The sequence below is a fragment of the Acomys minous genome, assembly GCF_964271855.1.
Source record: "Acomys minous genome assembly, chromosome: 17".
Lineage (NCBI taxonomy): Eukaryota > Metazoa > Chordata > Mammalia > Rodentia > Muridae > Acomys > Acomys minous.
The window spans coordinates 33,447,869-33,473,015 of record NC_140500.1 but is presented as its reverse complement, the minus strand read 5'-3'; the positions used below and the strand labels follow the sequence as shown (position 1 = coordinate 33,473,015).

At 40.6% G+C, this 25,147-nt stretch overlaps 1 protein-coding gene across 5 annotated transcripts in view; it reads right to left on the bottom strand.

The window, feature by feature from the left end:
• Positions 1-25,147, bottom strand: part of LOC311588257 (uncharacterized protein) — a 286,185-nt gene that overhangs the window by 147,226 nt on the left and 113,812 nt on the right. For 3 of the 5 annotated variants that reach the window (XM_084765780.1, XM_084765783.1, XM_084765784.1), the window contains one exon: positions 14,638-14,708. The exons of the other annotated variants lie outside the window; for them this stretch is intronic. The gene's annotated coding sequence lies outside the window, so the exon portion shown is untranslated. Of the gene's footprint in view, positions 1-14,637; positions 14,709-25,147 lie in introns of those variants that run through there. 5 annotated transcript variants of the gene reach the window in all.

Genomic DNA, 25,147 nt, shown 5'->3' with positions numbered 1-25,147 from the left:
ACAAAGCTACCAAAATAGAAAACAAATGCAAATAGCAGGACTTTCATTCTATTTTGGCTATTTGCAAATATTCAGACTCATGCAAGAATGCTGCAGAGAGAGAAAAAAAACCATAATAACGTGTCCTCAAGAATGTGTTGACTGACAAGCTAAATATGTTATTAGTGAGAGAGACATCGGTATATTAAACCATTTGCTGTTTCACTCAGTGCCCATCAGATGCCCCGATGTTTGCGGAAAAACCTCCATCAGCAGAGACAAAGGTCAGAACATCCCTGACTATCCCTTGCTGCGTGTTATCTAGCACATCACCTCACAGTCCTCACTGCATAATGTAACTGCTGACAAATAGAGACGTCGCTCACCCTACAGGCAAGATGAGAAAGGCTGAGCAGACTCTCTGCAGATGGTTTCATATCAAATACTCACTCTCCCTTCAATTCTACATTTATGCTTTTATATCTCTCAGAATCCAAATTGTCCATAGAGTGATAGTTATTTCTTAAGAATCCCTTATGCCAAGAGTCAGTAGGCTATGTCTCATTGTCTGTATATAACCCTCCCCTTGTTTTTATAAATAAATTTTCACAGAAACACAGCCACACCCATTATTTTCAGATTGCCTGTAACTTCTTCCTCTAAGTAGTTTCCTCACAGAGTACACGCCTGCAAAGTACAAAATATTTACTAACTAGCTCCTTATGGAAAGGTTTTGTTGATCCCTGAGGATTTTTTCAGCAGTTTTGCATTTTCACTCTACTAGCTACACTCTGAATGCAAAGCAAATACTTATATCCTAGTTGCCATTTTTTGTCTTTATTGTTGTTGGTCTGATTTTGAGGCAGGGTCTCACTCTATTGTCCAGGCTGACCAGGAACTTACTATATAGCCCAACCTGGCATAAAACTGGGAGCAATCCTCCTGCTTCAGTCCATCAAGTGCTGAGATTACAGGTATAAGCTACCACACTCAGAGGGCCATTTCGTAATGTGCTACAAGCTGCCATGTATGGACAGAGTCTGAGAGATTCTGACCTAGTGTGTCCACCCTAGTACATCCCTCTGAAGTCAGGGAGTGCCACTGAACAGTCACAGCAAATTCTCCCTGTGAGTCCAAGTATCCGCCTCAGGATCCTCCCCAGTCTGGCGCTCCAGGCAGCCAAGTATGCATTGGAGTTTCCATAAAGGATGAACTATTTCTGCTTCTTTGGTCTAGTTAATCTTCCAATTGGTATTTTAAACCATTCTTTTTTTAAAAAACTGTCCACAGAAATCTATCTCCCACTGACTTTCATCTATTGGATCTATTTAAGACTTTAAAGCTGCCCTTGATATACAAGTCTAACTCTTTTTTTGAAATAACTGTCTTAACATTAGAGATGTGTGTAAATTGAGGGAAGGGGGATTTTTAAGTCACTACAAAAGTTGATAGATAAAAAGAGCAGATTGGCATGAAAGCAGTATTTTCAAACGATAATTTCCATTATGTTGTCTAAACAAGCTGACTGATTTTCATCAAGGTACAAAAAAGGCCATGGTTACTGAGGCAGCAAATCCTAGACACTCTGAAGACTTAGCACTCTTTAGTGATGTTTTCCAGCTAGCTAGGAGTCTATGCTGTGCCAGTCACTTCCTTCCCCAGAGTGCAGGTGCGCAGTGGAAAGGTGCCTGAATATCTTTGCTAAGTACAGGAAAGAGCCTTCCTGTTATCCAGATATTATATTTTCCTGTCCCTTTCCCTATTCCATGTATTCTCTGGCTTTAGCAGTCATGTTTTATTTTTCCACATGCTTCAGAAACTAGTGACTGCCTTGAATATTGGGCAAATTCCTTAAGCTCAGTAAGCCTAACCATCCAGGAATTCTTTACATACACTATTTTGTATTTTAAAAAAATTAAAATTCTTTTCATACATTTTGATCATATCTTTACCCTCCCCAACTCTTCTGAAATCCACCTAAACTCCATATTAATCAAACTTTATTCTCTGTCCCTCTCTCCCTCTCTATCTCTCTCTGTCTTTCTCTATCTGTGTCTCTGTCTCTCTTTCTCTCTCTCTCTTTCTCAAAAACAAAAACAAACAATCACACAAAAGAACACAATGGTATTTTCAACTGATATTACTTTATTTGGGCATTCTTTTGCCGTAATGGTCTTCTACTTATATATTATGATTTCCAGGGTTGTGTTTTAATAGGTGTGTGTGTGTGTGTGTGTGTGTGTGTGTGTGTGTGTGTGTCTGTGTGTTACACTTTCTCTTTTTTGTTTGTTTTTTACCCCTCTGATTTGTTTGCCTTTAGTTTGTTTTCTAAAGATAAAGAGAGAAAGGTGAGGATCTGTGTGGGTAAGGATGTGAGGAAGATTTGGAGGAGGAGAAACCATGTTCAGAATATAGTGTATGGAAAAAGTATACTCAATAAAAATCACAAAAACACAAAAATGAAAATCACAACAAGCAAAAGACCAATGAGACAAAAAAGTCAGAAAAGAACAAAAACTCTGAAGCTTGGGTGTAGGACAACTACTATGGGGTAAGGGCCCTTCCATGGAAGGTGGCTGATAATACCCATAATATCCATTGGATAAAACTCATTTTCTCTTTGTAAATGGGTACCAATAGGAGAGAGTCTCCATGTTCTCTACCTTCTTTCATGCTGGGACTCCATCCAGCTTGAACTTGTTTCGTGTGTGTAGGTCTTGTGTGCGCTGCCATAATCTGTGTGAGTTCATATGTACGTTGGTCCTATTTTATCTGGAAGAAACTGTTCCCTTGGAATCATTTGTCACCTTTGGCTTTTATAATCTTTCCACCACCTCTTATTAAATCTCTGAGCCTTGCAGAGAGGGGTTCGATGAAGGAATCTCATTTAGGATTGGCTGCTGTAAAGTCTGTCACCCTCTGCACATTGTCCACTTATGAGCCTTTGTGCTAATCCCCATATACTTCAAGAAAATCTTTTTCTGATTATGCTGAGTGAGGCACTGATATGGGGGTATAGCAATATGTCATTGGTGGTCATTTTATATCTACATTCCTCTAGCTGAACAATAGATCATGTTTTCCCCATAGGTCAATGACCTATTTAGTAACAGATTCTTGGCCATTTTAGCAGAGTCAGGTATGGGTTCCATCTCATAAAGTGGACCTTAAGTTCTATTGTAAAAAATATGGTTGTTTACCACCAGAACATTTGTGCCACTATTACACCAGTGTAGCTTGCAGGCAAGACCCTGTTGTAGTTTACAAAGTTTTTAGCTAGGTGATATATATGATAAACTTTCTCTTCTGTGTAAAGCTTGTCTTCTACCACCATAAGTTACACTCAGTAGAGTGAAGTTTCTATTTAGATAGCATACAGCTTCTCCATGTTTGACAGCAAAACTGTTTCTTGATAAGTACGGCTTTGCTATTAGGTTGTAGGGAATAACAAATACCATTGGCAATAACCTCTAACACTGAACCCACAAAAGCCTGGCATATCCCAAATGAACCACTGTAAAAACATTGACCTAATCCAAGAAACAAATCATAAAAGGAGAATGGCAAACGTAGCCTTGTACTCAAATTCTAACATAATGCTCTTAGTCTTCACTTCCAGAGGAAATCTCTTGATAGTTAGAAAACCTTTGCAGGTATTACATGGACTTTGGAGCACAAAAATGATTTTGTCTCATGTCTGCATTAGACCTAACAGATCAAATTAGCCCAGAGATAACCATAGTCAAAGAACTATATGTGGTTACAAAAGACCCTATTATTACTTAATTAAGGCATAAAGCATTGAAGAATGACATTGCAGTCAATAAAGTGTTTTTTTTTCTGCCTGGTTGGACCAGGAATCAAAGAGAAGAAACAAAACATAGCTCACTATAAAACTCAAGGTCCACCCACTTGATCCAGATAGAACATACCCTTACAGGTTCCACAACCTCCAAAAATAGCACCATAAACTGAGGAAATAGTGTTCAAACATGTAAGCCTGTGGGGGATATTTAACGTTCATACTATGACAAAAGGTGTGTGGGAAGGATAAAATGTATCTACACATGGCTGAGAACAGAGGTGAGGAGTAAAATAACTGCCTGGGACAGGTCAGGCAGAGGCACTGTTCCTGTGGGTCTTGAAAACAAAACAAAATAAAACAAAAATCACATGACATAAGAAAATGTAAACTTTGAGACAGGAAAGGTCAGGGAGGCACTAGTTCCTGAATCTGTAGGTTTAGCCCTTACTGACGTCTTCTGTCTTGCTTAAGTCAATGAAGAAAAGAAAACTAACAACCCAATTATATCTTATCAGTATTGCATCTGGGTTTGCACATGGAAGATAAGAGAATATGAATTCTGGAAGCAATTTATGAGAGAAGCCATCTTTGGTTTACAGATCCTCTAGCCTCTGCCTTATGGTTCTCACACTAAACTCTGCGATGACTTCACCTCAGCTTCACCTGGAATGATAATGATGGGGGCTTGTGAATTATAAATGCCAACATGGCAGGACTATTCTTCATGGTTCCCTGGGTTTCCATGATGAAAATAAAAGGTGGATTATGAACTAAAGGTGCAGGCACATGTTTCCATTCCTATATAAATGCAAGTACACATTATCTGAGCACCTCCTTTGTCACAGACACTATGTAAGGATTTGTCAGTCTATATGTTATTTCCTTAAACCTTGCTCATAACTTCACAGATTAAATACTCTCTAATATTCTTTTTGAGGGACTGGAGTCATAGAAAGATAAAATCTTGTCAAGTTTACTCAGCTACATTTGGCAAAATTTGCCTTTAAACCAAGGATGTCTGACTCCAGACCCAATGGGTGGACAACTGCGGTAGTCCCAGCACTAGTGAGGCAGGCATATAGCTTACTCCACTTGTTATGTGGTATGTAATTCCATCTTCTAATAACGAACTTGAAATTCTGAGACATTTACTTATAAACACCACTCTGCACAAACCTCTCTTAATAATTTACTAACAACCTCTTAGCAATTCCCATAGAGTGGAGCTGCAAGCACACCCCCATCTTGAGCAATGAATGCTTCTTTTCCCCTTAATGACCATCCAACTCATCTTCTGTTCCACCATGCTCTCTTTATAGACTGTTCCAGGATTGAAAAGGCCTATTCAACTTGAAGTGGGAAAATGTTTTTCCAAGTGAAATTTTAGGGAGAATCTCATATTTACTATCTTATACATTATTGGGACTGTATATGAATGAAATTGGGTTCATTGGGGGAAGGGATATGTTCAGTAGAAAAGTGATTATATAAGCTAATTTGTCAATCATAGAGAGAAATATGCCAACTAAAATCCTTAATAATTAGCCCTTCCTTCCCATAGACCCCACAAATAGAAGGTTCAAGCAATACTCTGGAACCAGTTGAGTATTTCCACCCATGTGACTCACTGCTCTCCTGTGGTTTATTTCTAACCTGCTCTATCCCTTTGCTTTGAATAATGCTTCTTCCATACTTTACTGTGTACAGGCTTTTATTTTAATGTTGAACCAGAGACCAAGAACCTGGAAATACCCAGCCTAATTATGGCCACTGATAATACTGAGGCTTCAGAAAACAGTGACATGTGGCTTGGTCTTAGGGCCAAAAGGTAGAATACACACTTCCATGCAGGGTAGGTAATCCAGATCGAAGTCACCAGTGCTTCTTACTTACCAATGAGCATTCCCAAGTAGCCCACCTGTCATTCCCACTGAAGTCACACTGATTCCTTTGCACATATTCCTTTTAATTGGCAGGTGAGATGTTGTAATTAGCCAGTTTCACCTCTGTGTAAATACATCTAAAGGTATTTATCCTTACTGCATCTGGTCTTGGCTTTCAATAGAAGCAAAGATGGGTACTGATATGTCTTGATCAGAATTTCCATTGTTGTGATGAAACGCCATGACCAAAAATCAAGTTGAGGAGGAAAGGGTTATTTGCCTTACACTTCCAAATCACTGAAGGAAGTCATGCCAGTAACTCAAGCAGAACAGGAAGCTAGGAGCAGGAACCAGTGCGGAGGCCATGGATGGGTGCTGTTTACTGGCTTGCTCCCCAAGTCTTGCTTAGCCTACATTTTTATAGGACCTAAGAATACCAGCCCAGGGAAGATACCACCCACAATGGACTGGGACCTCCCCACCAATTACTGATTGAAAACAAAATGTTCTACAGAGCTGCCTACAATCTTATGGTGGCATTTTCTTAATTGAGGTCTCCTCCTCTCAGATGACTTTAGCTTGTGTCAGGTTGACATCAAACTATCTAACACAAGGTATTAAGGATGGAGGCTGGAGAGTTGTCTCAGCAGTTAAAATCATATAACCGAGGGACTCACTTAAGGGACTTTGGCTACCTATAACTCCAGCTCCTGGGGACCTGACATTTCTGGATGCAACTGCACTCAGATACATATACCCACACAAAGCCACATGTACATACACATAATTAAAAGTAAACAAAATATTTTATTAAGAAATAAAGAAGCTTCCTGGACAGTCACCAGCCTAACAAATGAACATATCACGATAGCCATGCAACCAGAACCACTCCTCTAATTTGTTGGACTGGCTAGGAAAGGCAGATCCTTGACAAAATAGTACTATGACACCTCCAAACTCCCTTCAGGCAATAAAACTTGTTTGTCTGGATTTTTATGTCTTAAGAATGAAAAATCAGAGGTTAAAAATGTGGGTTTAAAATTACAAAAAGTTACAACTGCCTTGTGTGCCACAGAGGGCAAGTTGACAAGACAGAATTCTGCCTTGGTGAACTAACTAATTGAATATGAGTTAATTAATGCACAGGTGGGCCAGACTAAAATTAGCATAAAAGAAAAACACCTCTTTTTTTCTGTTTATAACATTTGCATACCTTTGTAATCAGCGTAATGACATATCGGTTAAGAGGCCTACCTGCTGTGCTGCAATCTTTAATCCTTGTTATATATTAATCATCTCTCAGTAATACAATAAAGCTGCTTCTTCAGGGATGGCGTTGAATGTAAATAATCTCAATTATTGGTAATTCTTAATGATTTTTCACAAACACAAGCATGGCCTGATTCATGAGCTCTGTGAACACGTGAAGTCACTCAGTGTTCAATATCTTAAAGGATTTTTCTTTTCAAAATTATGTGTAGATGTATGTGTGTGAGTCTGTGTGGGGTTGTGCCCATGAATACAGGCACCTGCGGGGGCCAGAAGGGGGCCCTGGATCAACTGGAGTTTTCATCAAAGTTGTACCTTTCCTGATAAGGATGCTAGGAACCAAACTTGGGTACACTGCGAGAGCAGTGAGTGCCCTCAACTGCTGAACTGTTATCTCTCTAGCCCATACTTTTTTAAAAAAAGATTTTACTTCCCTTGAAAGTGCTGGGAAGAATTCTCACCCTCCCCACCACACTTACTCTTCTTGAGTTATTCCTAAAAGCAGAAGCAACAAAGAAGCAGACCTTAGGGAGCAGAACATCCCCCAGTTAGTGTCTAAGTTTCAGGATGATGTTAATAGGCTGAAAGTGACTAAGAAAATGATGCTGCTAATTTCCCAAAGGCATTTTTTAGGTTTTTACCCATTCCAGTGTGAGGCCTTTGAATAAAAAAGACTCTATTTGAAACAGAAAATGTTGATCTGTGGCATGTGGGGAAAAAAATCAAAATATTTCCAGCAGTGAAACTGAGCTTGGTGGCAGGAAAAAAAAAAAGTAACAGTTGCCTGGCATCATCACATACAATCCCCAACACCAGTAGCATTCAAACCTGAGTGTTCTAGAAGATCCATGCTCAGGACTATTCCTAGTGCAGCTTAGTGCATAGGTCAGGTGGCTCTGCAGGGTGTTCTCTCATCCTGTCTCCCTCGAAGGGTGGGCCAGAGTCTTGGGTTTAAATTCATTTCAGGGATGTGCTATGTGCTAACTGGTGCTTTAAGTGCTCAGCGCTAAGGTGGCTGTTCTAACTTGGCTTTTATCAGTGGAATACTAAGTGACAGGTGCTGACTTGGGTAATGTCTGATTTAGGCTGACTTTCCCCTTCTCCTTTCCTTTGTCTGCCTCTGGTTCCTTGAGGAATATTGGCAGAGCAGAGTCCATCTCCCTCATCATATCACCATCTTCTTTGCCTTACTATAACACCAAAATTAGATAAACACCTTTTAATAAGAAAGTGAAACTAAATATAAATGCTTCCAACCATGAACAATTTAATTCTGCATTTTCTGAAGCTGTTAGAGTCTGTGTAGCCAAAATAATATATAAGAAAAATCAGCAACATGTAATAAACATTATGAAAATGTCCATCTATAATACTGGCAGCAAATGTGAGTGTCCCTGTATTAGAGTTCCATAATTGATTATACCATGTCTCTTAGAAGTATCAGAAAGGCTACATTCCTGGAATATCATCAGCACGGCTACCTAAAAAATAGAACATGATAACACAAATGAACTTGCTAATATGGAAGAGGAAAAGCTGGCAGGACCTCAATTCTTGATTACATCTTAATAGTATTATAGGAAAGGAAGGAGGGAAGGAGGGAGGGGGGAGGGAGGGAGGGAGGGAGGGTGTTAGGAATTCAATCAGGCATTTCGTGTTCTTTTTGACCTTCTGAAACTCTTTATGTCTTCCCAATTTCTAAGTGATTGAGATGCAGTAATTGGGACACCACGGAGTCTAAGTAGTCATCCTGGTAGAAGTGAGTGTTATACGTAAATGTGTTGGGGGGGGGGAGTGTTGTATTGTTATTTGGTCTTCCTAGGAATCAAACTCAGAGTCTCATGTGTGGGAAGCAAGTGCTCTACCACTGCCCTGTTTCTCCAGTGCTCAGCTTACTGTGAATGGCTGCCTCAGAAAAAAAGGAGATGAGGAGGGTAAGTGGAGCTAGTGTAGAAAAGCATTATGCTTGATTAATTATGTCTGCCACCAGTGAGAGCATACTGCACACTGTTACTATGACAACCCCACAAAATATTACCCTTTAATTTTTGATTAGGAGACACTGAGCTACAGGAGGGCTTCTTTGTCTTTTGTGTCTCTTCAAGCCAAGAAGACATGCCTCTGGCCACATCCATATTTCAGACTTAACTGAGAAAGTAACAGCCACCGTCCCAGAGGCTGGTGCTCCTGACTCAGTATGAACACTCATCTCCCTATGCTTCCTAGTCCACATAGATGCAGGGAAGACTCTGATATCACGCTGTGACTTGTTTTGCTTTGGTTGCCATGCTTTGCCACCAGGATGGACTCAATTCCCAGAATCATGAGCCAAAGTAACCCTTTACACTGCCTTTTGTCAGGTACTTGTTCATGGTCAAGGAAAAGTCATACAGAAGTCAATGGTTCTTGATTTTTTGGGCAAAGCATGAGCCCTGGGAAGCCACTGGAGGAAGAGATGACAACACTGGCATTTGTTTTTTACCTCATTTTGATGACATTTCACTTGGACATAGAGAGAACATCACCAGGAAGCAACCTGACTGTACACTAGGAGCTTAGGCTCTGGGAACTGGAGGCCAGTGGAAGCGAATGGGATGGACTCTGGAGAATGCCCACACACTTAGAAGAGATACATCATTCTGCAGAAGGTCTGTCTTTTCCAGCAGTGGGCTCTACAAGTCTTGGTAAAATGATAAAATGATTTTTAAAAGAACTACTAATGGATATAATATAGAGAAAGGCTTAACTTGCCTTGTGTGTCTGACAAGGGCTTTTATTCAGGCTTACAAGGGCAAACTTCCTGCAGTGTCTTCATATGGAGAAAAAGGTGCTTTGGTATTTATTTCTCTTCCTAATAAGGCATGGGTCCCATCACATGGGGCTCTACATTCATGACCAAATCAAAATTTAATCATCTCTCAAAGTCTCTCCTTTCTAACATTGCCTTACTGGGCTATGACTTCCTCATATGAATGCAAGGTGAAGGGCACACAAAAATTCTACCCATAACAACAATATGACTTTGAAGCAGGTAGTGTACATGCATATATAACTGACTGGAACAGAAAGAAAAGGAAAAGAAAGTGTTATGGATGATGCCTAACTACTCAGCTCAAATAGGTGGTTGATATTACTACTGACAAGGAAGGAAGAGGGTAAGAAATGTAAAGTGACCACTTATTCAATTCAGTGAAAATTGGTTAATTTGATCTCCTACATAAATGACACATTTTAAATATGTTCTTATGTTATGGATATACATGTGTATGCACATATTTGTATAGGTACAAGTGCCCTTATATGAAAATTTAGAGGCCAGAGATTGACATGAGGTGTCTTCCTCTATTGCTTCCCCACTTCAGGTTCTGAGACAAAGTCTTTCACTGAATCCTGAGCTCACCAGTTGCCTAGATATCTGGCTAGTCATCCTCCGGAACCCTCCTGTCCTTGTCTTCCAATACTGGGGTTATAGGTGTACACTGCCACATCTCACATCTGGCCTTTCACATGAGAACTGGAAATCTTAACCTATGTTCTCATGCTGGCACAGCAAACATTTTACTGACTGAACAATCTCCACAGCCCCAATACCTATATTTTAAAATATAGTATATACTTAATTTATGTTAATATGATATATTACATAATATAATACTTATTAATATAATATATTAATAATATAATGTAATAATATATAATATAATATATAATGTATCCTATTCTGCCTCAGTGTGTTAACAGCTATAATCGTTTCTGCTCCCATATAGTCCCCATCACAATAGATTCTGTATATGTGAATATATGTGTGTGTGTCTGTTTCTGTGTGTGCATGTGTGTGTGTGCCAACAATGTTAAGAGTTAATTTATGGATTAGTTTCCAAAGAAAACACTCAGATTTTCTCCACTCTTTATTTCATTTGTAACTTCATAGACAGCTCAATGACATGAATGTTATTAGCCTTATGTTATAGATGACTTCACAGAGGAACAGAACAATTATCTTTGCTTGACAATACTAATGTTCTCCAATATCTTGCTTGCTTCTAAATAAACTGAAGAAGCAGCATCGCCTGGTCTCTTGAAGTATATCAGTGTCATTTGCCTGGGATAATAGAATACAAATGTAAATGTGACTTATGAGAAGATTTTTAGAGCTTATGCTTCTCTGTCAGTATTTTCTCTTTCCCTAACAACCTGACCAAGGAATCCATGTGTTCAATCTGTATAGCTATACATTGATACATTTTACAGGGACCCTCCATGATGGCAATGATGACCTGACTCTCCCCATCCTGACTCATACTGGCCATGGAACATCATCCAGAAATAGCATTATAGACTTTCTAGATGACCAAAATGTAAAGGTTCTTATTATGAAACCTTAGTGATTGGAGTTTGATCCCTATTACCAAACTAAAAGTGGAAGAAAAGAAACAGTTCCACAAAGTTTTCCTTTTACTTCCATATATGTGCCATAGCAGATGTGCTTTCATACACAGAACACACACACACACACACACACACACACACACACACACACACACACACACATACACACACACACAAACACACACCGACACACAAGCACATATACACAACAGTATTTTTCTTAATAAACTAGCCTGTGATAGGACATTGAGACATGAGATAATGCATACTGCAACACAGCATAGCTTCACTGACAGATATGTAAGCTAGTACATATCTGAATCAATACTAAAAGCTAGGTGTTTTTTAAATCACAACAGTGTTTATGAAACCCAGTGATCACATAAATGTGGCTGATTTGTATTGGCTCAGAGTCTTGGGCACGGACTGTAGTGTAGGCAACCTACTGAGCAGCTGTACACTGTGCACTGTGATCTCTCCCTGTGAATAATGTCCTATTTCCCACATATAATCTTGCACAAACATTGGATCCCTCTCCTTGTACAAAAAAAAGCCCAGATAGTACTGGAAATTCAAGTGCTTCAAAAGATATAAAGAAGAAGGGGGAGTCATTGCTGCCAATCATCAAAGTCAAGGCCAACTTGGAAGCCTAGTTACCAAAGGGTCATTGAGCCAAACACAACAAATCTACTCATTGTAATTTTGTAGTGGAAGACAAAAGTTTAATGGGTCAATAGCTTTGGCCATTGAACATGATATTCAGAATAATGCACTTTGTCATTTGGAACTAAATGTTCATTATGAAGGGAATAATTTCTCTTCAATTTTTATATATTTCAGGATGTATTTTATATCATTCACTTTGAATTTAAATTAAAGCTTATAATAGATACCTTTGCCAAATTGACTTTCAGAGAATTTAAATTGGCAAAATGGCACTTGCAGAATCATTTTTCCGAATGTTGTCTATCTTTTGTCCATTGGAAATGGAGTCCCATCCTTGGAAAACAGAGCAAAACATGCAGAACAACTCACGAGGTGCACTGAGGCAACAAAAAAGCACCTTTCATTTTTATTTGACCCTTTGCTTACCTCCTCTTTTTCTCATAGTTGACTATTTGGTGCTATGAGAGAAGTAAATATTCCTCCCTATTGCCATATGGATGAATACAAACCTTCTTGTCACAACCAATCTTATCACTTCCAATTTAACTCCCCATTCATGATTCATTACAAATAACAAAATCTCAACTCGAATTTCTTAAGAAACAAGACATCTACTAACTCACAAGCCTGGGCTTTATGAGGTGCCTTAAGTTTAGCTACAGGAGCTCAGCTGATGCCTCTGCCTTTCCTGGCTTCCTTATAAACTGTGTATAGCGACCCTGGAGTTATCCATAGCCTAGTTCCTGCAGTTCCGGTGAGCACTCTTCCCTATAGCTTATTTCTGACTTGCCTGAAATAGATGCTAAGAAGCCTGGTAAAGCATTTTTTGAGGAAAATAGGCTGAATGAGTATCCTAGAACACTCACTTATTTGTAAAGTAGAAAGGAATCAAACCAGCACACATTTAAATATGAGACAACAGACTCCTTTCCAAAATAAGACATAAGCAGTTAAGAGAGAGGGGTGATGTTCATAGAAATAATTTCTAGTCTCATCTTCCATTTCATCTTCATATTAGCCTGGATATGGAGGTCATATCAGGCCCTACTCAAATACCTATCAATTTCTGATTCACTATTTTTCATTTCCTAAGGTCTAAGGTTACTCTCTTCCTCTTCCTCTCCCTCTTCCTCCTCTCCTCTCTCTGTGTGTGTTTAAGTGTTTGTTCATGTATGTTCAAGTGTACATGTGTGAGTAAAAGCCAAAGGGCCATCTCAGATTTTATCAGTTAGGTGTCGTCTACTTTATTTACTGAAATAAGTCTTCCTGCTGGCCTGAAACTCACTAAGTAGTCTATGATGGCTAGGCAGCAAGTCTTGGGTATCTGCCAGGCTCCACCTCCCCAGCCCTGGGATCACAACTTCATATCACCATACTGCCCTTTTCCATGTGGCCTTCTGAGGATCAAACTTAGATCTTCGTGTTTGTATTGCAAACACTTCACCCACTTAGTCATCTCCTCAGCCTAATGCCTGAGACTTATCCGTTCACTCAAGCTCTTCAAGAAAGGACAGAACTTCCTCTTCTAGCACTTCTGATAATGAATTCTAAATGCCAAGAGAGGATGCCAAAAGACTATAAAGCAAGGGAGACACCAGGGAGGGCTTCCCAGAGGAAATGGCAGTATTGAGGGATATCATGAAATAGTTTGTACCAGAAGCACCACAGTGATCCAGACATAGAAGATAGCATGTCTTGGATTCAGTAGCAAGAGAGATTAGTTATGCTAGAGAATTGAGCAACTCTGGGAACAGCTTCAAATGCGAGTAGGAAGACTAAGATCTGGGGCTGGAGAAGATCCAGGGCTGTAAGAACATTTTTAAGTCACAACTGGAGCTTGAGACTTTATTCTGACACTGCTGAGGTGACATGGAGGGATGTTAAGTAAGAGAGCAACAACTTCAGATGCTGTCTGCATCACTCACTTCTTCTGGTATCTGTGACAAAATGCCTCCCTGTGATGGCAAATACTGTCAACTTGCCAGGATGTAGAATCAACTAGGCAACAAAGGACCTCTGAACTTACCTGTGAGGGTTTCTCTAGATTGGACTAATTGAAGTAAGAATTCTGATGTAAGAGTGGGAACTGTTCAATAAAAAGGGAGTGAGCACCAGCATATCTCTCTCTCTCTCTCTCTCTCTCTCTCTCTCTCTCTCTATCTCTCTCTCTCTCTCTATCTCTCTCTCTCCTGGCTATGGATATAGCGAGACGAGATGCCTCACGTTCCTGTCATAATTACCCTCAAACTGTGAATCGAAACAAACACTCTTTTCTTAACTTATCTTTGTCTGAAAATTTGCCAAAGCTGACTTTTTCACATACTCTGGTGCCTCATATTTGACCATTTTCCCTGGAGGGAGAGACCTGGTGGCACTCAGAGGAAGGACAGCAGGTTACCAAGAAGAGACTTGATACCTTATTAGCATATACATGGGGAGGTAATCCCCCTCAGGAACTGTCATAGGGGAGGGGAATAAGGGGAAAATGGGAGGGAGGGAAGAATGGGAGGATACAAGGGATGGGATAACCATTGAGATGTAACAAGAACAAATTAATAAAATAATATATATCTTGGAAAAATTAAAAAAAAAGAAAAAAAGAAAAGTCACTTACACCTTCACAAAGGCATCTTACTTGGGCTCGTTATCTGAGGACGCAGTCTCTCACAGTGGGGAAGTCTTGTGGCAGGAGTAAGAGGAGATTGTTCACATCATATCTGTAGTCAGGAAGCAGACAGGGATGAATATTGCCCTCTTTTTATTCAGTCTTTCAATATGGGACCCAGAGTTCATGGGATAGTGTAACTTAGAGTGAGTCTCAGACCTTTCTGAAAACAGCTTCAGAGATGCCCCAGAGGAGGGTTTCCAGCCACACATATTAAGAGTAAAGATTGGCGATCATTGTGAACTTCAGAGATCAGCCCCGTCACCCTGTGGACAATGGGTCAGAGGATGGCAAGACTGAGAGAAGTCAATTACCCAGTTGGACACGCTGGCCTGTGGGAGGTTGAATGCGTGCAGCTTCACTAAATCATGCCTGGAAACCTGATTTGAATGATGTCTCAAAATCTTAAAGTTTGTGTTGTGGCATGTGATGCATCGTAGTTTGTTTCAATATGTATTTACAAGATATATCCTCAACAGCCTGCTATTTTCTTCTAGTTAGTGTGTGTCCCTAACTTTGTCCAAAATGACAAACTTGAGAAGCCATAGCTGTCACTGACTGAAGCCAATGGAGACTATTTACTCAGCTTCTCATGGCGATGGTCCCCATACCTAGGAAAGAAGTAGGCCCCAATTTTAACAAGTGATAGAGAAGTGGAATCTTGAGAGGAGGGAATTGTTCTGTTTCCCAGTGTAGGAGAATGAAAATAGGTAACAATACCATCCTACTTAGCCTCAACTGTCCATTTGGTACACAGTGGAATAACTTGAGATAGAGGTCTCATTTTAGAGTTTTCCCAGAACAGATTGGACTGGGAGTCACTGTGGGGGATTGTCTCAACTAACAGTGATGTAGGCAGTCTCAGCCCTCAGTGGGAGTCACCATTCCCTGCGCAGGTTATCCCAGGCTATATAAAAGAATGAGCTAAAATGAGCTAAGCGTGAGTCTGCAAAGGAACCAGAAAGCAGCACACTTCCATGGTTTCTCCTTCAAGGACCTGCCATGACTTGACTCACTGAAGTAACCTGCTGATTCCTTTCCTACCTTACATTGTGTTTGGTGAGAGTGCTTTAACCAAGCAAGAGAAATAAAATTAGAACTATCCAACCGCTTGTTGCTGTCCCTCCAGCTTAAACACATCCCTGCTCCATGGCACAGAAGCTGTAATTCTCGCACTAGAGGGAGCAAACGGTTTATAAGAAAAAAAGCTGGTAAGCCGTATATAGTTTAAGGATGGCTGCTAAGGATGCAAAGAAAATACTAACTCTGAACCTCTGAAACTATCATTATCTCATGTTGTAGTCCATATTAATAAGCAAATGGAATCCCTACTTGTGTGAGCCACTCTGTTCTTGCAGCCAGATGCACTCTTTGTTCACACACTAATCCTCAAACAAGACAAGTAAGAGCCATTCAAATAGAGCTGACTCTACCATTAGGTTCCATAGACCACCAGGCACATTAGAGAGGCTCCCATGGTTCAAAGGCATCTGAAAACCAGAGGCCCAGCCAAGGGCAAACACCACCATTTTCAGATGATTTCACTCCAAGATTCTAGTCTATGATAATCTTTCTTTGCTGACTTTCAGCAAAATAGCAGCTTAAACTCAAAAGGCCAATCAGAACAAGAGGGAGTCTGAGTGCTCTGGCTTGACTTGGTCCTCTGGGCAAGGAATTCTAGGACACAGAGTCCTTTTGGCTTACAGGAGGAAGGCACATCACACCAAGGACAGCCAACTTCTGTGCTAAAATACTTTCTCATTTTAAAAACTCGTGAGTTGCCTCGTGCTTTGCTTTCAGTTCTTGATGGAACTTATATAAGAAAAGAATATAAAGGAAGCCTTGCAGCGAGATTCTCTTCACAAGACACACAATGCATTAATATGGAATTTTTTGGGCAGATAGGAAGAAGGACACAGGAATGGGTGGTCTCTCCCCATTTTGAATATTCTTACCCACTCCAGACGGCCCCACCTGTAGAGACCACACATCCCTGCTTCTGTTTTATTGTTTGACAGGTTTATATCTTGATATAATGAGATTCACTCATATCCATCACCATTTCCTTCCTTCATTTCTCCTATTTTCCTGTCTTCTGTCCCTGTATGGCCCTACTGAAAGTAGCAAGCAGTACCTGCCTGCATGTGGGGAAGCAGTATTCAGTGGGATGAGAGTGACTTACCCATGGTTACAATGCTGAAGACATTAATACCCTCACTCTGGTTTGCTTCTCAGTTCCTTTGGTACCATGCTGACCAAAAGCAACTTGGGGGAGGAAAGAGACTGTTTGCCTGAAGGCTGCGCTTCACCATGAAGTGAAGTGAAGGCAGGAACCTAGAGAAAGAGCCGAAGCAGAAGCCAGAGGAAAAAAAATGCTGCTTACTGGCTGGCTTCCTCTGGCTGGCTCAGCTCTCATTGTATTTTATTTTTACAAAGCCTGGGCCATGTGTTCAGGAATGGCACTGTCCCCAGTGAACTTGGCCCTCTCAGGTCAAATAATGATAAGCGATGTTCCCACCGACATGCCCACAGGACAATGTAAAGGAGTCAATTCCTCAGTTGGGCTTTTCCCTCTTCCCGGTTATGAACAGCTAGTGTGAAGGTGGCAAGAAATAACTATGATAAACCTCCTTTACCGGTGACCGCTAACTGCTGATGATTTCACTAGCAGGGATAGGGGCTCATGGACCCCCGCCCTGTCTAGGAGGAAATGCTGTGCAGGTTTTGTGCAGGTAACCATGGCTGCAACGAGTTCACGAGGAACAGAGCTACATCATGTCCAGAAGATGTCTTTTTGCTACATGTCTCCCAAAGCTCAGCTCTTCTGTTCTTTTCATTCCTGCTTCTGAACTGTCCCCAAGCCTTGGGTGAGGTGATAATTATGTCTCACTGAGGGCCGAGCAGAGCACTCAGCCATCACGTATTCTTAGCACTTTGGTCACATTGTGGTTTCAGCACTAACTGCTTGAATAGCTGTTTACACTGACTTTTTCAAGCATCTGGACATTGGATCTCTTTCTTTGGAATTTGAAGAGAGAAGCACAGCCATTAGGAAGAGAAGAACTACCTGTATGATAAATGCATAAATTGCTCTGGCTTTGTGTGATTTATTGTAGATGAGTGTGCGGGGGAATATAAAAGTTATGCCATTAATTTCATTTCCATTTTAGTGGTTACATGGGCTTAGCTGCCTTGGAAATTATCTTCTCGTTGTCTCAGGAGAGAGATCTGCAGAACAACCAAATGGCTGGATGTATTCTGGCATACACAATGGATTCAGCTTTAGGAAGCTCATCCTTGTTTTCCCCAGCCGCAATCTCCAGTAATGATTTTGCTTCAGTAGGAAAAAAAAAAAGGTATTTGGAGTCTTCTCCAATTCCACACACACTGTGTTTAATAACAGTATCTTTGTGCCTTCCCACTAATTATGCCTTGGTTATCACTCTATTCAATCCTATTTTAGTGCTACTGTTCCTCAAAGGGGCTCATTCACATCTGTGCTTAGAAGCTCTGGTGCCTTCATTAGGTTTTCATATCAGAAAAGTGCTTTCCAATGATGTCCCTGCCTTTCCAACTCTGATTTATAAACTCAAGATCTAGGAAAAAATCATTTAAAATTCATGGACAGCTCACTTACTTCCAAAAATGTCTTCCAGACAGAACCAGCCGATCACATCACAGGTTCAAGTGCTGGCTTTTCACAACTTTTCACAAGGTTGTGTTCTGTACCAAGCAAACAGGAACAGGTAATGACGCAGCTGAACTTTATTAGATTCTTATCTTGAGCCCAGCACAGTTCAGTGATTTCAATGAATATGAGCTCATATGAGCATGTGTATGATTTTCTGTGGATTTTATTACCTCTGTTATTCTGATAAGAACAAGAAGGAATTTAAGCTAATAGCTGCCATTCACATATGTGGTAAATGCTGAAGCCTGGATTTGGACCCAGGCTTTTAGCTATAATACCGGGCCATCCAGAATGACTATTTTCAAATGAAGCTATGCTTTGAAACTTATCAATTATGAAACCTGTGTTTTCTGTGGCTGTTTTGAAAGAGAGCTGAAATCAGTATTGAGTGGATAGTTTTTGGAGGCTAACTCAACTGCACCTTTCTTCTTCTTTCTTTAAAAACAATGCCTTTGGTATGGATTCATCCTGTTGTCCTAACTAATGTCATATGGACTTTCAGAAGAATTCTTGATTTTTTGAGCTCCCGATGGTCCTGCTTCCATCTGTAACAACGAAGGAGATTCAAGACAGACTCATTCTTCTCTAAAGATTCCATTATGGACAATCACAAGTCCAGGGATATGATAAATATTTGTGTTTATTATAACAATATCTAGTAACATGTAGCCTGTGGTCAGGAAAGCAGACTGGCTCTCTTCTTCTAGAACAGTGGTTGTCAAACACTGTGACCCTTTAATATAGTTCCTAGATTGTGGTGAGCCTCAACCATTAAATTCTTTTCATTGCTATTTCATAACTCTAGTTTTGCTACTTTTATGAATTATAATGCAAATATCTTTGTTTTCCAATGGTCTCAGGTGACCTATGAAAGGGCCATGCAACCACTGAGGAGGCTGAGAACTGTTGTTCTAGAAACAAAGCAACCTATAACTGCAGTTGCTGTTGTTGGTGCCAGTTCCAGGATCAAGAGTAGACAGAAGTTAGCTAAGAGGAGGCAGCAAGCAGGTCATCAGGAGAGAATCCTCTAAATAGCTGAGGATGGAAGCCTGGTCACATATGTCCTTATGGGTGACAAAAATCCTTGCTACATCTCATTCAAATTATAGTTAGTTTTTTTTATTGTTGTTGTTTTTTAAACAGCCAAATGCATCCTAAATCATACAGGTTGCAGCTGACTTTGAGGGAGTGAAGACCAAAGGGTTGGCTGCCTTTATATACCTCACCCTGCACTTGACACAGCACTGCTAGGTTCTGTAATGATAGTCATTTCTGGGGGATCTCATGACAGTACTGGGAACTGAATCAATATAATACCTGATTTTAGAGGAATGTCTAAATGTAGCTGGTTCCCGGTCCACAGAAATCTGCAGCTGGCACCCCACCTTCTCTAGTTCCCAGCCACATCGTTCCTCTAATGTTTGCTACACTGGCTTTTCCCAGGTTTTCCAACTTGACATGTTCTCTTCTCTGGCTCACACCCTTTGCTGCTTCTACACGGCAGCATGCTGAGTTCAGTTCATGCAGGAGTTACTTGTCTCATTACTGTGACAAAAACACCTGAGTCAAGCAACTTATAACAGGAAAGGTTTATTTTGGCTCAAAGTTCAGTCCACCATGGTGGAGAAGCCATTAATTCTATTTAATTCTGTTCTGTTCACATGTAGGGTGAACATGATCTATAAAGGACCCCACAGAGTAGAGCAGGTGTGTCTACAGGCTATGATAACCAATATTAACGAGCACAGCTCAGCTCACATCTCTTCACAGAAAGCTTCTCTGGTCTCTCTGTGAGTCATCCACAGGGCCTCAGTGCTGCAGATACTAAGAGACGTTCTTGTCTTTTTCTGGAGTGGTGTACTACAATTTTATATATTTCACTGGCCAAGAGGAAGACTCCTCCTTCTTCCTCCTTTCCTGAATGAGTGGCTCCAATTCAAACGCTGTGTATGCCTGGTCATGATTTATTTGAACATGAGGTTATGGAGTATTTAGGAAGTGGTGCCCAGCTAAGAGAAGTGTGTAGGTGCCACCAGGGTGAGCCAACCCCACTTCTGGTCCCAGATTCTCAGCTTACTGTCCTGTTGAGGTGTGAGGAATATATAGCACACCCCTCCCACCATCCTGTTTCTACCATCACCATGCCTTCTCCACCAGAACAAACTGTATACACTAAAACCGTGATCCCTAAGAAACATTGCCTCCCTAAAATTACTTTGGGCAAAGCAATGAAAAAAGCAACTAAGGAACTAATGTTTTGATTTTCTGCTCCATTGCCCTCAAGAACATCATATTAGGATATTCCAGGCTCATCCTGCTATAAACACTGGACATTTCTTGCTTGCAGGCTTATCTCTGAGCAAGGGCAGCATGGACATGCTGGGGAGTTAATGATGTCACTGTCAAGTGTCAATGACCAAATGGTGTCGAAGGATAAGTACCCAGCTCCTTCCTGGCTATTCTGGTGGAGTTATTAACAGGAACCCAAAGCAGGAGTAGTACAACGAGTGTCACCTGGAGTGCTTGCTAGGAGAGAACTTCAATTTTCCACAGTAGTAATTTATTCTACAAACGATCCTTATTCACCTCTGCCATCACATTTCCTCTTGAAAAATTATTTAGCTCACTCCCCTTCCGCTAAACTACATACTCTTCATTACCAATGTCAATGTTTGTGTCTCAGCTTGGTCTCAGTTCTTGGGATAAAAACTGACCGGAACTAACTTTGTGAGGAGTGGTTTATTTGGCTTACCACTCTGGGTCATTGTTCATCAAACGAGGGAGTCAAGGCAGGAGCAGAAGCATGAACCCAGAGAATGAAAGTGAAGCCGACCTTCGGAAGACTGACTTGCTCCTCACTGCCTTGCTCCTTGTGCTCCTCAGCTTCTGGTCTTCCATAGCCCAAGACCAGATGCTCAGGTGAGCTCCACCCACAGAGGGCTGTGCCTTCCTACATCAGTCATTAATCAGGAAAATGCTGCTCCAACATGCCTGGCGTTCAGGAAAAGAGAGGAATTTCCCTATTAAAGTTCACTCTTTCCAGCTTATGTGAGCTCTGTGTGTGTGTGTGTGTGTGTGTCTGTGTGTGTGTGTGTGTGTGTGTGTGTGTGAGAGAGAGAGAGAGAGAGAGAGAGAGAGAGAGAGAGAGAGAGAGAGAGAAAGCAGTTTGAATCTAAATTAAACCCAGCCTAGCAAACAGTTCTTTCTTCCTCGCATAGTGTTCAAATCCTCCCAGGTAAAATACAACCACTGTTCTTTTTCCTAAATCCACTAATATATTGTACCTCTATTTTCATTATTTCCCTTTCACACCGACTCTTATCGCCTGTAAGAATCATATTCCCTTTGTTACTAATATACAAGTCTGCAAAGGAGTTCACAGTTGTCTAGCAGCTTCCAAATGAGTCTCTGGCCTGTTTTGCCTGCTTTCCCATAATGCATCACTTTCCCCCTTACATATCAAATAGATAGATCTGGCTCTGGTGTTATACAAATTTAAGATTCCAATTCTACCTCCAACTAGCTGTATAATTTTATACTGTATTTCTCTGGGTATGTTGCCTTATGAGTGTAATAAAAAGAAGTAATAAAATCTACCTTTTAGTGAATTTTTTTTTGTGAGGGTTAAATTAAGCAATGTTTGTAAAACACTTAGCAAAATGTCTGACATAGCTTGATAACTGTTGGTCTGACCACATTTATCACCAGTAGTACTGTTAGCTTTAAATCGTGGTTGTTCCCCAATGTTAATGCATCATCCACCCAACAAACTGTATATAGTAAATTGATATTTGTTTACTAATAGAGTACTGAAATAACAAGACATGTTTTTCCCAATCAGCAGCAAGACTCGATTTGACCAATGAGCTTTCACAGCGCACCCAGCAGTGATGCTCTGAAGCCACTCAGCCCTCAAGACTTCCCACAGACATAAATCGAAACCACAAGTAATCCTCCATCTGCTCTGAAAGCAATGCACAGTTTGTCATTTCCCTGAGACATTCAAAGGAACAACAGGCCAGGCATCTTTCTCCCCTTTTGATCTATTCAGGACTTGTTTTAAGGATACACTTAGCTCAGAGGAAGGATAGCAGGCTACCAAGAAGAGACTTGATGCCCTATGAGCATATACATGGGGAGGAGGTCCCCCTCAGTCAGTCATAGGGGATAGGAGTAAGGAGAAATAGGAGGGAGGGAGGAATAGGAGGATACAAGGGATGGGATAAAAATTGAGATGTAATATGAATAAATTAATAAAATATATTTTAAAAATTAAAAAACGGGATACACTTAGCATTTGCACATGAAGTCTGGAAGCAAGGCAGATGCAGTGTGTATCTTTTCCTGGCCATTTTCTGTGTCACACAGAATGAGCCTGTGGAAACAGAATCTGACTAAAATTCTCTCAAGAGTATGATCCTTCCAAAGTCAATCAGAACACATGCCAGTTTCTCCAGCCACATCATTCCAGTGGGGTAAACTCTTCCCAAGCTTAATTTTCTGTGACTCTTCTGTGCACTGCTGCCTATTCATCTGCTACTGTCCGTGCTGAGTACTTTTCCAGGAATGCCCTCCTCTACCCTTCATATGTGTCTGGTAAATATCTATCCCCTTCCAAGATTCTGCTTAATTGTTATTACTGTGAATTTTCAACCTTTGTTAAAGTGACTTCTTCTTCAAAAATTTCCATTTCTCCACCTATGGTGCAAGTTGATACATGAGGCTCACATATTACAATATTCAGGTGATGTGTGCCAAAAAAGGATAATGATTCTTATTTCCAGCCAAGCAAAAACATTCCTGGTATCTAACCAGTTAGAAGCATTTCCCAGTATTCCAGTGGAATTCTTTTTGAGAGTACAGGATGCCTGTTTTGTATGGTGACTCAAAGTACCTGTCCCCTTCTTGACAGCTTCCTCCTGTAGTCAGTACTTGGTGCCATCAAGTGACCCCTCACTCCCTGTGGTTGGGAACAGCAAGACTTCAAGTGTTCAAGGCTAGCAATGGCTGAGTCACATATTTTAAAAGACAGTATCTGCTTGATGCAATCTCCCTTTGATCAAGTGATTAAGCCTTTCTGTGGAAATATACTGATAAATGTATGTGCCATAGATTAGTTTTAAGGATAAGGAAACAACATGCACACAGCCTTTGGCACAGTAATTGATACAAACCTGTTTAAATTGATGATTACTGTTGCTTTTATTATTATCAATCATGTTAGAAGTAGTGAAAATATTGAAGACTTTCCAAATTAGAGAAGCATGGGAGAATGGGGAAATAGAAGGATCCAAAGGGCCCAAAAACCTACAAGAAGAGCATTATGATGGGCTGATCTGGGCCCAGGGGTCCTGCTCACTCTATGGCACCAGCCAAGGACAATACATGCAGTAAACTTTGAACCCCTACCCAGATATACCCAATGGACAAGAAATTCTTCACAGTTGAGTGGAGAGTGGGGTCTGACTTTCACACGAACTCTGCTGCTCCATATTTGACCACGTCCCCTGGATGGGGAGACCTGGTGGCACTCAGAGGAAGGATAGCAGGCTACCAAGAAGAGAGGTGATATTCTATGAGCATATACAGGGGGAGGAGGTCCCCCTCAGTCACAGTCATAGGGGAAGGGAGTAGGGAGAAAATGGGAGGGAGGGAAGAATGGGAGGATACAAGGGATGGGATAACAATTGAGATGTAATATGAATAAATTAATAAAATATATTAAAAAACATTATAATTTCAAAGAGTTATTATGAAGAAAGTACTTCCCTTCTACTAGGCATGGCTGGAGGTGGGGGGCCTGAGGGGGTAGACAGATATTAGTCGAAAGATCAGGAAGGTCCTGATGATTGTACTGGACCACACACCAATTCATCTTCTGCATACCTCCAACAGACTGGGTGAGTTTCAGAGATACAGCCTGTCTTGACCTGAGTTGCATCTCTAGCATTAAGATATGAATATGAGGTTCAGGTTAGATGCTCTGGGAATGTCAGTCTGAGTTTAGAGGGATGCTTAGCAAACTGGATACCTCTTCTTAGGATTAATACCAAACTATGAAGAGAATCCGAAGCCAATTGGGAAGCAAGAAAGCAGGGATTTCCTAAACAAGGCTGCCTTTAAGGTGATTCTGTGCAGGCCACACCCCAGCTGAAGGATAAGGATAGGAATCTGTTGGGAGACCAACACCAGAGCAAACAGACTCCGTATTCCATACAACCAGACGGATTTTAGAGGGAATTTCTGACTATAATTCTTTTCTATAATATATTAATTCATCTCTGTATATTTATCTTTTCCCTTTTCTTAAAGAAGACAACTTTAAATGTACACACAGGACTCTATGAGAGCAAACAAAGACATCAAAATTTATCTTCTCTACAGTTGGAAAAATAATGATATAACAGCAAAGTGCCTCCTCTATAAAACACCTTTATGAGAAAATGCAAACTAACATTTATTATAGCACAAGGAGAAGCAGGAAGCTTTTAAATCAAATATGGTAGGCATACACACACACACACACACACACACACACACACACACACACACGTACACACACACATACCTCTGATTCATTCTCTAACAGAACTCTGTGATGTATTATGGAAAAGGAAGGAGAGCAGTGGGGAGGCTAAGAAACAGATTTGAAGAACTAGAAGAACTGGAAAATACCAGATATTCCTATGAATGTGCCTTTGTTATTTCTCACCTATAAGCAGAGAGTGTGGCTGGGTAAACAGTTGGTGGTACAGCTAAGACAATTCATTTACAGAAAGCTTCTTCTTTTTCTTTTTCTT